At 44.5% G+C, this 12,879-nt stretch overlaps 1 long non-coding RNA gene across 1 annotated transcript; it reads right to left on the bottom strand.

The window, feature by feature from the left end:
* Positions 1–7,649: 7,649 nt before the first annotated feature.
* LOC124985450 (uncharacterized) lies at positions 7,650–11,881 on the bottom strand. The gene is made up of 3 exons (XR_007108862.1): positions 11,777–11,881; positions 8,961–9,157; positions 7,650–7,949 (listed from the first exon to the last, which is right to left on the bottom strand). It is a non-coding gene; the product is annotated as an uncharacterized LOC124985450 (long non-coding RNA).
* Positions 11,882–12,879: the final 998 nt, after the last annotated feature.

Genomic DNA, 12,879 nt, shown 5'->3' with positions numbered 1-12,879 from the left:
CCCCCTGGTCGGTTGAAGGACCACTGGGTCATTATAGACTGTATTTGAAGATTTTATGAAAAAACTCTAGTCTGGAGAACTAAAAGAAAATTGGATCTCTTTGTTTGTTGTTTGCTATTGATGTCTAGAGAGCAGAGAAATCCACCCTGAAAAGATCTCATGCTTGTTTTCCAGGTTCCCAGTTCATGTTTCATCCCTCTTCCCTCTCCACCACACGAAGGATAAAATGCTTCCATTTTCTCCTCAGGGATCGAAGAGGAAGAAACCAAATAATAAGCAACTGCTTGTCTTAAAGGCTGCACAGTGTCCTGTGTGTCTGCTCAGGACCTCATCTTTGTTTCTCTGAACTCCCAAAAAACCTGACGCCTGGATCTGGGAAGGAGGCTTCCGGGTTTGTCGTATTGGACATTCCTGGGTCTTGTCCATCCATGCTCCTTCCTGTTCACCTACTGGTAATTACATTCCTTTCTTTTGAAGAACTGCCTGTTTTCCATTTAGGTGGTCCTAAAGTGCCTTATCTAGCACATACAGTGTCCTTCCCTGTTCCCCAGCATGACTTACCACTTGCCTCTCGCTGGATGTGGCCAATGGGGAGCCCCAGGAATAGGCAGAGAGAGAGGAGGACGTGAGGTTGGAGTCTTGAGTCCCCAGGAGTCTCCTGGAAGGGAAACCTCACACTGATTGTGTTACTTTGATGAGACCATGGGTTCATTCAGGATGGCCCTCTCTGTGTAGGTCTCACCTAGCAGAATCCACTCATTGCTCTCCCTTCACATGCCATCAGACTTTGGGATGGGCATAGCTCCAAAACTCTCCCTGGTCCTGAAATTCTGCACCAGCATGGAGTCCCAATTCCCTGCTTCCATATATGTAAGGGCTTGTGCACCGTGGGGTCCACACTCGGAAGAGCGTACCTGGAGCTTGTGTGGGCCTTTTCTCCCTCAGCCTCAAGGAGAGAAATGACCACAGCAAGTGAGGACAAGTGAAGTGCACCGGGGAAGACAGCTGAGGCTGCTGAGAGAGCGAGCTGATGATGCCATCTGTTTCTGCCATTCCTGAGGCTCCAGCTTTTCAGGGTGACATCCAGTCACTCGCCCTTGGTCAAGTACAGGTTGAGTTCCACCCGCTTGAAACCAAAGGGTCCAAACTGCAACACGATCACAGGGAGGGTGTCCCATGGTTGGTCTCTATGTTCCTCTGAAACTTGAAAAGAGGGTTTGCAGAGATCCCCTGAAATGCTCTTGCTGTGGCTGCCACTGGTGCCATCCTGGGGTTTTATTTTGCATTTTCTTCCTATAGGGTGACATGCATAACTATATCATGCCTGTAGTCCCTTTTATGTATATCTTAATAACATCAGTAGTGTGATTAGATAATTTGAAATTTAATAGAACTTTCCTGGGTGAATCAGGTAAGATATATCATGATGAAATCTCAGACCCAGAGAAGGAAGGGGAGGGAGTCTTTCACACCCACGACTGAGTCAGCACATCATGGCAATTTCCCATGTCCTCTAATAGATATTTGAGAGTAATTACTGACAGTCTGTGGAGAATTCATCAACCTCGGGCACCAAATAAGAAGTTGTACTATTGTGATAACTGTGAATTAAGTTGGAAATCCAAAGACTAGTGATGATGCTCCCTTACTTTCCCCCCCAGAAAGCCAATCTGTATAATTGATGCCATAGGTAGAAAAACACTTTTTTATTATTGCATCTTAAATCAGATAGTCTTTAATAAATGAGAGGTGCATGTTCATCGGAAACTAACTGTGGCCACGTGGGGCAGGAATAACTGCAGCCATAACTCTTTGGCACATACCAAAGAAAAATACTGGTGTTTATTTTCTCAACCTCAGCATGCCATGTTCCAAAGAGAAATCTCAACAGACTATAAGAGATGGACCGGGGAAGCTGAGTGTTTAGAGAGAGATTACTAATGAGCTGGTGCAGAGACATAGGCAGGCTGCCTGAGGAGGGGCCCAGCCCTGGAGCAGGGACATCTGGCAGCAGAGAGGCTGAATTCTTAATTTGTGCAGGCCGAAGGAGGTCTCTGAAACTCACGTGGAAAAAACCATATTAGGGCCATTTTTCAGGAGTACTTATTAGAGAACAGGTTTTCTGCCTGGTGACATGATCTTGCTTTCTCACAGATTTAATAGTGTCAATGCTGCTTTGGTGTTAATGTTCTTTATAACCTACACAGAAAGAAAATTAAAATTTTATATACATATGTGCTTGGAAAGGTGGATAGTTTGTAAGTGAAGTCCGTTTGTGTTCTCCACCCAGAGCACACAAACGGGTCCTGCGAACACGGTGTTCTCCTTTCCACTGCCATCCCGTAGCTGGGAACAGTTCAGTTGTCGGAATCAAGTCTATACCCAGGTCAGAGATGTTGATTCCTGCTCTCCTGATTCCGAGCTGGACATTTTCCTTTGGTGCCTTTCCACCTTTTCCTCTGGTCTCTGTCTTGGGAGGCTAGCTGGCAGGACTTAAATCACAGCACCCTCCCCTATTGTCTCTGGTTGGATGTAGTCAGTGGGGAGCCACTGGAGGAAGTAGAGAGGGAGAAGGGAGTAGGTGGGAGTCTTTAGTGTCTGGAAGTCTTCCTGGAAGCGTAACCTCAAGCCGACTGTGATCTTTCAACAAGGTCACGGGTCCACTCAGGGTGACCCCCTGTGTGAATCTCACCTTGAAGGCCCCCTCATTGTTCTCCCTCACGTTCCTATAGACCCAGACCCAGGGTTGGGAATGGCTCCTAGGCTCACGCTGCCCTGGGATTCTGTGCTCTGGTGTCTCGGTGCCCTGCCTCCACATAAAGTTTGGTTAAACCCACCGTGAACTATTAAGATAGTGTGAGGGAGCCTTTGGCTTCTCTGGGATTCTGACTGATGCAGGTTTTCCGATCTTTGTCTCTTGACTTTGTTTTGATTTTTCCTTTCTCTAATTGCTTCAGTCTGTTGTCCCTAGTTGTCAGTTGTCCCCGATGAGCCTGAACTTGGTGCTTTCTTAATTTTCTGAGTCCACCTTTATTTTCTCTGCCATATAATTGTCATTGCTATTTTAAGACTCTCACATATAGGTTTTGGGAAGCCCTGTGGCTCCAGGGTTCTCATTTATTTTGTCCTTGTCCTTCTGGTCATGAGGCTTGTATGCACCAAGGATTTTCTTTTCACTACCAAATTCACATTCCATCTTCACATTCTATCTTTTCATTTCTTAAATTCATTGTCTTAGGTTTGACATTTCCTTTCTATGTTCTCTAATGCAAAAACAAAAACAAATCTCCCCCAAACCCCAAACTCAAACCAAAGCATCCAAAACAACAAAAACAAAAACCATGTGGTTTGGCAGCCCAGAGCCTGTCTAAGCTCACAAATGATCCTTTTGAGGTTGGCATCCACTGATTTTTACCCTCATGCAATCCATTATCATTGAACCTGCCCATCCCACACCAGCAGTACTCAGAATAGAGAAGAAGTCAGAGAAGGATGCAGAATTGCCGGGGGTTCAGTGGGAGGAACGGGCAACCCTGCTCTCTAGCACATTGAAAGACCAGTCGACCTGGCTCATTTCCCAAATGCATCTGCTGCTGGTTCTGCCATTGCACCTTTGAGAACTAATGGTGAAACCACAAAATACAGGACCCTGCGTTTGACAGTCTGCAGCATTCAGGGGTGAGTCATGCAAATGGAGCACATGGCTGGATGTCACCAAGAGGCAAAATGAGAGGCAACACCTGGAGAGTTTTGGTTCTATTACTGTGTAATTGTGTAAGGTGGGAAAAGCTCTGAGCCTCTGTTTCATCTTCTGTCAAGTGAAGCAAATACCCGGTTCAGAGAGATTGTTTTAAGGACTCAGTGAGATGCTGCCCATCAAAGTGCCCCATAACTCCCCTTGCACTGTGCAAATGTGGCACTACTGGAGTGATGTGGGCTCCAGTGTGGACCAAGATGAGGAGGAGGAGGGTAGAAAGCTCAGACGACAAGCAGGACTCAGGGTTGAAGGAAACGCCACTTCTGAGCCTTGCTTGGTGCCTGGGTTAGAACCCACTCCGGCGGCTTCCTAAACCTAATTCTCTAAATTCACGAGACAGAGATGTTGGCATTTCTGTTGTTTTTTTCTTGCCATTTTCTGCTTCTTCCCCTGAGCAATTTCCCTCTCTATCTTCTGTCCTGGAAGTTATCAGTTTTACAAAGCACATTCTCAGGCTCAAGACTTTTTGTTTTATAGGTGGCATTTTATGGGTCTCCGTAGATCTGGATGTGGTGCCTCCACAGGCCTGTGCCTCCAGCTCTTTGTTGTGGGTGCCTGTCCTGTTGGAATTCACATGAGTGGTAGCTGCATTACTACTTGGCACCTAGGAACTGTAAAAGAAAAATTGCATCAGACCAGTTAAGCGGGTGAGGGAGACTTTATTAGATGTTATTGCAAAGGGGGAGACAAATTGAATCCAATTGCTCTGAAACAGAAGTGGGACAGTTTTTGAGCTAGTATGAAAGTGCTGGAAGACCTTAGGGGGAGATTGAGCAGTGTGACTTGGCCATCTGTGTCTGCTAATTGGTGCTGATGGAAGTTAGGGTCCTACCCTCCCAGGGAGGCAGGGATCCTATCTTTCTTGGTGCTGAAATGTTAAACAAATGGCTTACAGGTTCTTAAGAAAGGCCTTGCCGGGTTGGGAAAATTTCCACCTCAAAGGAGCAAAGAAAGAATTTACAATTGCAATTTTTCTCTAAAATGACTTGTCTAAGGAAAGGGAGGTCAGATAGACGTTTGTGGAAAGCTTAGTCGAGGGAAATGCTACAAGGCCTTTTTGGTCAGAACCTGCTAGTGATATTTACACTACTCTGTTTTGGTATTTATATGGCCATTTATTATGTAGGCCAATGATGCTATGTGTGGGGGGTGGGGTGCATGTCTAGGGCATTGCCGTTTTACTTAGACTATTTCCACTACTTCTACGGTAGTGTACTGGGAGGGAAAACGCCAATCTGTAGCATTCCTAGAGGAAATGTGTGCTCCACGAGATCAAAGACTGTCTTCCCATGTCCTAGCACAGGATTTGGAACATGGCTGATGCCCAGAGCATCTTTGTTTCTGCAGTTGAATGAGAAAACATGGCTTCCTTCCAGAAGGCCTAGCAAATGAATGCAGGTTAGTTTAGAATTTAATCGTCACATAATGGGAAACACCTGGGTCTCAGGTGAGTCATCTGGGTTGGAGTTCTGGTTCTGTTAGTTTGTTATTATGTGAACTTGGGCAAGTCATATAAACTCTGAATCTTGGTTTCATTTTCTGTGAAATGAAGCTAATACCCATTTTAGAGAGGTTATTGTAGGATTAAAGGAGATGTTGCCCATCAAAGCACCCTGTGATACTGAGTGCCTGCTGCAGATGTGGCTTATGATTATGCCTGCATGGCTGTTCACATTCCTGCCTCAGCACTCTTGCATTATGGGTAAGTCCATAAAGGTAGCCACGGATAGCTCTGTGTGCTGCCTCTTGGCCTTTTGATTTGTAATAATGAACCCTCGTTATGGTTTTGAATACACTTTGTTCTGCTTGAATACTTTATTGGTGCCTTTGTTTCTGCTTAGTTGTGTTATTTTCTATGACAGCTTGGTTTGATTCAGAGAGTGAGGTGTTTCTGTGTTTATCTAATTCTTTATTTGAGTTGATCTATAGTGTGACTAAAGCCAGTCCCTCTGGGTGCAAAATAAGAGCAGCTAATCACAACTGCAGGGCCCAAGGCAGAAGGCTCTTTGGGCATGAGATTTTTCTCTTGTGGATTTTGTCCTATCAGACAGGATGTGCTGGAATTTGAAGTCTGCACCTGGGTCTGAGATCTGATGCAATATCTTAATGTGTTTTGTAGACTACTGGGAATAAAGCTTTACCTTTCATTCCTCTTTTAGCTAGTTTCCTGTCTTCTCTGCTTGAAGGAAAGAATTGCCTTTAAAATGGGTATTTCTTGTAGTTCAGGACTTCAGTCTTCCTGAAGTATTTTTACATCCATCCTCTCTTACCTCTGTTGAATCTGTTTAAGGGGACCCAGCATCAACGTGAAGACGTGGACAGGACATTGGCATGACTGAGGCAGTCAGCTAGGAAGTGGCAGAGGCAGGACCAGAACCCCGCTCTCCCAGGGACCAGCTTGCAGGTCGCCACGGGAACCACCACGGGCGAAGCATAAATGTGAAGAGAACAGCAGTTGAGTGCTTGTTTCTCGGGACTCTTAGTCATGCTCCCTCATGACCGAGCAGGTGACGGTTCTCCCAACCCCAGCAAACCCATGCTGAGGGTTCTTTCCCATTTGCCTCCCTGCTTCCACACAATCCACACTTTGTGCATGGACCCTCTGCATTCGCAGCTGTTCTCATTGTACTTTTGGCATGTGCTGTTGTTGGAAGGGCTCTTGTCATCCATTTGAGTAACTGTTGGTCACTCATCATTTACCCAATGAGTATTCTATGTCTGGAGGGGGTGGGGATTGAAGGACATTAAAAATGAAACAAAACAACAGAAACAGAAGCTGATGAAGACATGCCACCTGCTTTCTTGGGGCACAGACTAGAGAGGCGGCACAGGCACTTCCCTAGTTTTGAGCGTCATCGTCTGGCCTGTGTCCTTGCGATGACTTCAGCTTCCTCTACCTGCTGCAGGTATGGGCGATTTCAACAGTAAGGTGTGACGGTCAGAGCTGAGCACAGCTTGACCTGGGCCTTGCCTTTGAAAGCTAAGCACAGTGGGCTCGCAGCCATTTCTGAATATTTCTTTTTCTCACTCTTCCCTCCACATGGGAAGCCTTTCCCCTCACATTTACTTATCAAAGTTCATCCTTTCCTTCAAGCCTTAGTTCAAATATCACATTCTCCAAATTATTTTCATATTGACTTTTTGTCTTCAATATGCTCTAGTAGCTGAGTCTCTCCAGAACTCAGACCCTCAATGATATTACATATCAAATCAATCTCTGGACAGTTATTTATGTATGTTTTGCCCCATTTGCCAGACCAAAAGCTCCAGAGAATGGCCTGGGAGGAGGCAATGCTTCCCTTCTTTTATGATCCAGTGTGGCAGTCTGCAAATAGGAGACGAGTCGAATGTAATTTTGTATGTTCATGGAATCCATTGTGATATTTTTGGGGGGTGTTATGGGGCGCAACTTAAGAACAGACTGATCACCACTGAGATGTCCAAATTTGAAAGTCTTTATTAAGCCGGTCGACTGACTGTCTCACACAATGCCCCAAAAAATGGCTATTGGGAGAACAGCCCTGACCACAGGTTGTAGGGGTTCTTATACCAAAAATCACTGATGTGAATCATAACTGTCTGTTGCTATGATTCAAAATTACACATTAACATCATGAGATCATCGACAGAGGGGGAAGTGGGTCAAAATGACCCTTACCTAGGTACAAACTAAAGAATGGTTGCTAACATCCACACAATCACTGTTCACATGGTACATTGTTTAGGAGCAATAGGAATCAAAAGAGAGCAATTCTTGCTACATAGGAGTTGCCATTGTATATTATTAAACATGTCACACCAAGTAACTGATGATGGGTACAGAGGCGGGGTGTTCCCATGGGAAGAGCTTATTTCCTACATAACATGGAGTCTCAGAGCAAAATGGAGTCTGTTTAGTCATTTCCCTTAGAGTCTGGCCTATAACATTCTCATGGAGTCAGATCTGTCAGCCCATCACAGGGGACATACAGGAAAATGACATTTTCAGTCTCCCTTGCAGTCCATGTGATTGGACTCTGGCAAATGGGATGTGGATAGAGGGCTGTAAACCACTTCCAGGCTGCTGGGGTTCTGACCACCTCCTCTCTTTGCTTCTTTGAAGACCATGTGTTGAAGATGGTATCGTGAGAAGAGGGAGCTTGGATCTGCATGTCGGCCCTGGAGACAGAGCTGCCCAGGAGTGGCCAGGTGCCTATCAGACATGACGTGAATGAGAAATATACCTTTGCTCTCTTATATTACCAAGATTTTAAGACTAGCTTATTGTGCATCCTTCACTAAACTGTCCTGATAAATAGACTGTAATTTTACTGAGGGTAGGACAATGTCTGTTTAATGCCTTGTCTCTAGCACTGATCGCTGCATCCAGCACAGAAGTACCTCAATAAATTTGTGCTAACTATATAAATAAACTCAATATTGTCGACTGTCATGCTTTCTTTGTATTTCGCCTGTGAATGCTAAAGATATCGATTCATGGTTGTGTATCACAGCACTGTTCACAATAGCTAAAATATGGAATTGGCAGAGAAACTTTTCAGTGGATAAATGGATAAACAGATCAAATGTCATATAGGAAGGGATGGAGTTCAGTGGTAGAATACTTGCCTAGCATGGTCAAGGCCCTAGGTTTGATCCTCAGTGCCTCCATCCCAAGAAACCTATTTACACAATTAAATAATATTCAGTCATTTAAAAAGTGAAATTCTGTCATGTAAAGCAGCATGAGTGAATCTGCAGGTCATGATATTAAGTGAAATAAGGGCTGGGGATGTAGCTCAGTGGTAGAATGATTGCCTAGCACAGGTATGGGCCTGGGGTCCATCCCCAGTACCACCAGGGAGAAGGGAAGCAAGCTAGACACAGAAAGCTCAACACCACATGTTCTCACTCATTTACGGAAACTAGTAAGTCAACTTTGTGGAAAAATGGAATGGAATAGTGGGCTGTAGAGACGGGGAAGCAGCAGGCAGGGACATGGAAAGGAGCTGGGTAGGGGGCACAGGAACTCAGAGGAAGAGTTACTTCTGGTTCTTCTTTAGCACAGTAGGTTTGAGCAACCTACGGTCTGCTTAAAAATGGCCATAAAAAGAGCAAAATCTCCCAACACGTAGAAACAACTTGTGTTTGTGGAGATGGAAACACACATCATTCTCGTTTGAGTGTTACGTATTGTACAGATGTTCTGGATGACGTAACCTACCCCATCAAGATGCACAAAGGGCATGTCTCAGTAGGAAACAGGCACTCACGGGGAAGCCTCTACTCTCTGGAGTGCGGAGTGCGGTGGGGGCATGCTTGGCCAGCCCGGCGAGCTGCGCTTTCCTGGAGGGTCCATAGCCCAGCGTCTAGGGACTGCTTCCCCACATCCTGCTGCTGCCTTCTATGCAGAATCCAAGACTTGATTGTGGGTGTCCAAAGCCAGAATCAGACATCAAGGCAAGGAGAAAAGAATCAGTTCTAACTCTTTTCAATAAACACTTCCTGCCTTCCACAGGGTTAATAAGTCGATAACAAAGAACGTAGCCGGGAGAAAGTGCTAGAAATCACCGCAGGAGGAGGGAGCAGCATTCACTTATTGAGTGCACTCCAAGGACTGCAGGCTCTCAGGCTCTTGGTGACTCCTGATTTCACTTAAGTCTCACAAGAGCACTGTGGGGAGGGTGCTACTGTCTGCCACGCGGGGGGAGGGGAATGCAGCACTGCAGAGTTAGGCAAGGAGCACCAGGCCACACAGCTGCCCCTGAGGAGTGGGATTTGAACTTGGGTCCACCTGGCTTGAAACTCACCCATGTTCTTTCAAAAATAGACGGTCACTGACCTGGGTGCTTAGGTTACGGAGTTTTTGACCTCATGATGGTACAAAGCAATGCACCCAGTAGAAAGCATGCTTTGGCACCTTTCCCTTCCTGACCTTCCTGAATTTGTGACATGCAGCAGATACTTCCCTGTGATGCTGGGCAGTGCCACGGGCTTCAGCTCCCAGGTGGCCATGAGATCACCAGGACAAGCAACCAACACCCTCCAGGCTGCTGTGCTGCTAAGCCCTGAGTGTTGGTAGGTTAGGGGTATTGAATGCATTTTCCACGTATGGTTGGTTTACTGGAATGTTACCCCAGTAACATAGGTCAAGGAGCATCCATCTTCATGTCTGTTGACTCCTTGAAATACTAATAAATAAAAACTACACAGCCATGCTCCATCTGCCCTAACCCTGACTTGTTACTCAGGGCGAATCATAGATCCTGGGTGCCCACTGTCCAGTATCAGGTCCTCTGGGCGTCTCCACCCTGCCCTTTGTGACACTGCTGGTCTTTAAAAATTTATCTTTTTAAAAAATTTATGGATTTTTACTTATAGTGAGACATATGTGGGATTAATTTTGACATGTTTGTAAATGAATATAACACAATTTAAGCCATTTCAACCCAGTACCCTCCCCTTCTCTCCCCCTTAGTCCCTGTGATTCCCTTTCTCTGTTCTGTTGATCTCCCTTCCACTAATTTACTTTTTAAAACTGGTTTATTATAATTACACATAAAGGTGGAATTCACTGTGATGCACAAAGCGTACTTTGATCGATTTCATGCCCATCCCCTGCCCTTCCCCCTGATCCCTGTCGTCTGCTCCACTGTTCTCCCTTCTATATTCATGAGATTCACCTCTAAAAAAATTCCTTATTTATTTGTGACTTCTGCATATGAGAGAAAACACTTGACCTTGTCTTTCTGAGCATGGCTTATTTCACTTACCATGATGTTCTTTAGTTCCATACATATGCCAGCAAATGCCATAATTTCATTTTTTTTTATTACTGAGTAAAACTCCATTACACACACACACACACACACACTCTCACTGTATTTTCTTTTTGCAATCATCTGTTGATAGATACCTATGCTGGTTTTATAACTTGGTTATTGTGAATTGCACTGCTATAAACATTGGTATGTATGTATCACTATAGTATGCCGGTAGGATACTGGTTTTAGTTCTTTTGGATAAATACCAAGGGGTACTCCTGGTCTTTTTTACCTTATTATTCTCCGTATTAATTCCTGACCCTTTAGGAATGTTTGAAATGGCTTTACCTTTCAGATTCTGCTCTAGCTCCTTGGGTCAGATGACATATGTAATGTTTGCTGTTGGACCCTCCCCACCTACCTGTGACACCGACTTGTGCTAACTGGTAGCTCCATTGTGGAAAACCACATTCTTAGGTGGCTCGGGACCCTGGAGCCCATGTCCACTTGGGTCTGCTTGACTGGCACTCCCTTGGGGTCAATGCTAGGATCCCACAACATGTAATTAATTAGTCTATTAATTAAGAATATATTACTATGTGCAGTAGAGAAAAATGTTATGAAAAGACACAATCCCTAACATTAGGAAACTTGGATCCGAGTGACATGTTTGAGAACCCACTCCTCTAAAGGCATTTTCACGGTTATTTTTCAATTTAACCCTTTAGGGGAGCCTGTGATTTATTGATGCCTTATAATTCTATCTAATAGTGGGATTCATTATGGCATATTTGTACCTGCACTTGACATACTGTGATCAATCTCATTCTCTCTCTCTCCCCCACCCTCTTGTTCTACTGTACTCCTCTCTTTTCCATTATCATTATTATTATTATTTTAATTAGCATATTATAATTACAGAAAACAGGATTGATCGTGGTATATTTGTTCATGGACAGCATAATGTGGTAGATTTCATTTCCCAGTACTTCTAATGGATCCTTTTTACATGGGAAAATTGAAATTCAGATGGTTTTCCCTGACTTGCTCCCCTTAACACAGAAATTAAACGGGAGACCAGATAATGGCACCCCCCAGCCTTTGTATTGCACATCTTGCTTTCTCCAAAGTACCACATTGTTTTTGTGAGAAAGCAGTGTCCTACAGTATCTGAAAGATTAATCTGTTTCTTGTTGCTGTTTGTGAAGTCAGAGAGCAGACAGCCATTTCAGTGATACGGCTAAAACGGATTAATTTGGCAAAATACACGTGTTACCTTGATAAGGGTGCTTGATGTATGGAGATGTGGCAAATCCTGATGTGTCCACCCGCTACACTGTGCAGATTTTAAATTAGGCAATGTTTCCTTTCCGTGGATTTTTATTTTCCCAAGCCTCAGAGGCAGAGGTCGGACGCTGAGGCTGCTTCCGTGATCGCAATCTCTGTTCCAGGAATGTTAATGTCCCTGCAGATATTTTTATTTTCATTCAGCAAGATAAAGGGGGAGGTGGTTGGCTTTTATTAAACCTAATATGGTGCCTGGCTTCTGTCTTCTAATCTCAGTTTTAAATTTTTCACTCTGCGTTTCCTCCCTTCCCTGTTTCAACATCTGCCGCCCCTCAGACGTGACGCTATTTTGTTGGTGTTGGCAAGTCTTTGCTCACTAATTCTGGCTGCGTTTTGATGGAGGGGGAGCGTCTTCCCGGGACTGATGGATGGTGTGGCTGACTGATGGGCCATGTGGGAAATCCAGGGCCTTCAGCAGCAACATGCAGACCGCAAGAAAATATCTGATGTACAGAAACGCCCTGTCCTTGGGCTGTGTGCAGCCTAATGCTGATTATGGAATGATCCAGGACATGCAGATGTCAACTGCAGTTTCATTTTACTTTATTCAATTAGAAAACAGTGGCTTTTCATGTTGACCACAGGCCTTCTGAAAGCGGCAGGGAGAGGCACAGTTCAGTGCTGCTGTCAATTCTTGTGGATTCCTTACTTGTGCCCAAGTCTGAAGAGAACCTTAGGCTGATGTCTTCAGATATGAACCATGTTCAGCAAGTCCTTTAATTGGGTTCCTATCTTCTTTGGATTTCAGCAGGATAAACTTTAATTTGTTTAAATCGGCTGGGTTCTTAAATTTTAATACAGTTTCTAGATATTGCCTAGTTCAGTAGGTCAGGGTGGGCTCCATGAGTTAGACCTGGATGATTTTTTAAAAAATTATTTAAAAATGTCTTTATTTGTTCTTCTTAGTTATACATGACAGTTGGATGTATTTTGACATATTTTACATGCCTGGAGTATAACTTCCCCTTCTTGCAGTTGAACACGATGTGCAGTTACACTGGTCATATATTCATATGTGAACACAGGAAAGTT

Source organism: Sciurus carolinensis, chromosome 5 (genome assembly GCF_902686445.1).
Source record: "Sciurus carolinensis chromosome 5, mSciCar1.2, whole genome shotgun sequence".
Taxonomy (NCBI): domain Eukaryota; kingdom Metazoa; phylum Chordata; class Mammalia; order Rodentia; family Sciuridae; genus Sciurus; species Sciurus carolinensis.
Note: the sequence above shows the minus strand (reverse complement) of the source record. Positions and strands in the feature narration are given on the sequence as shown.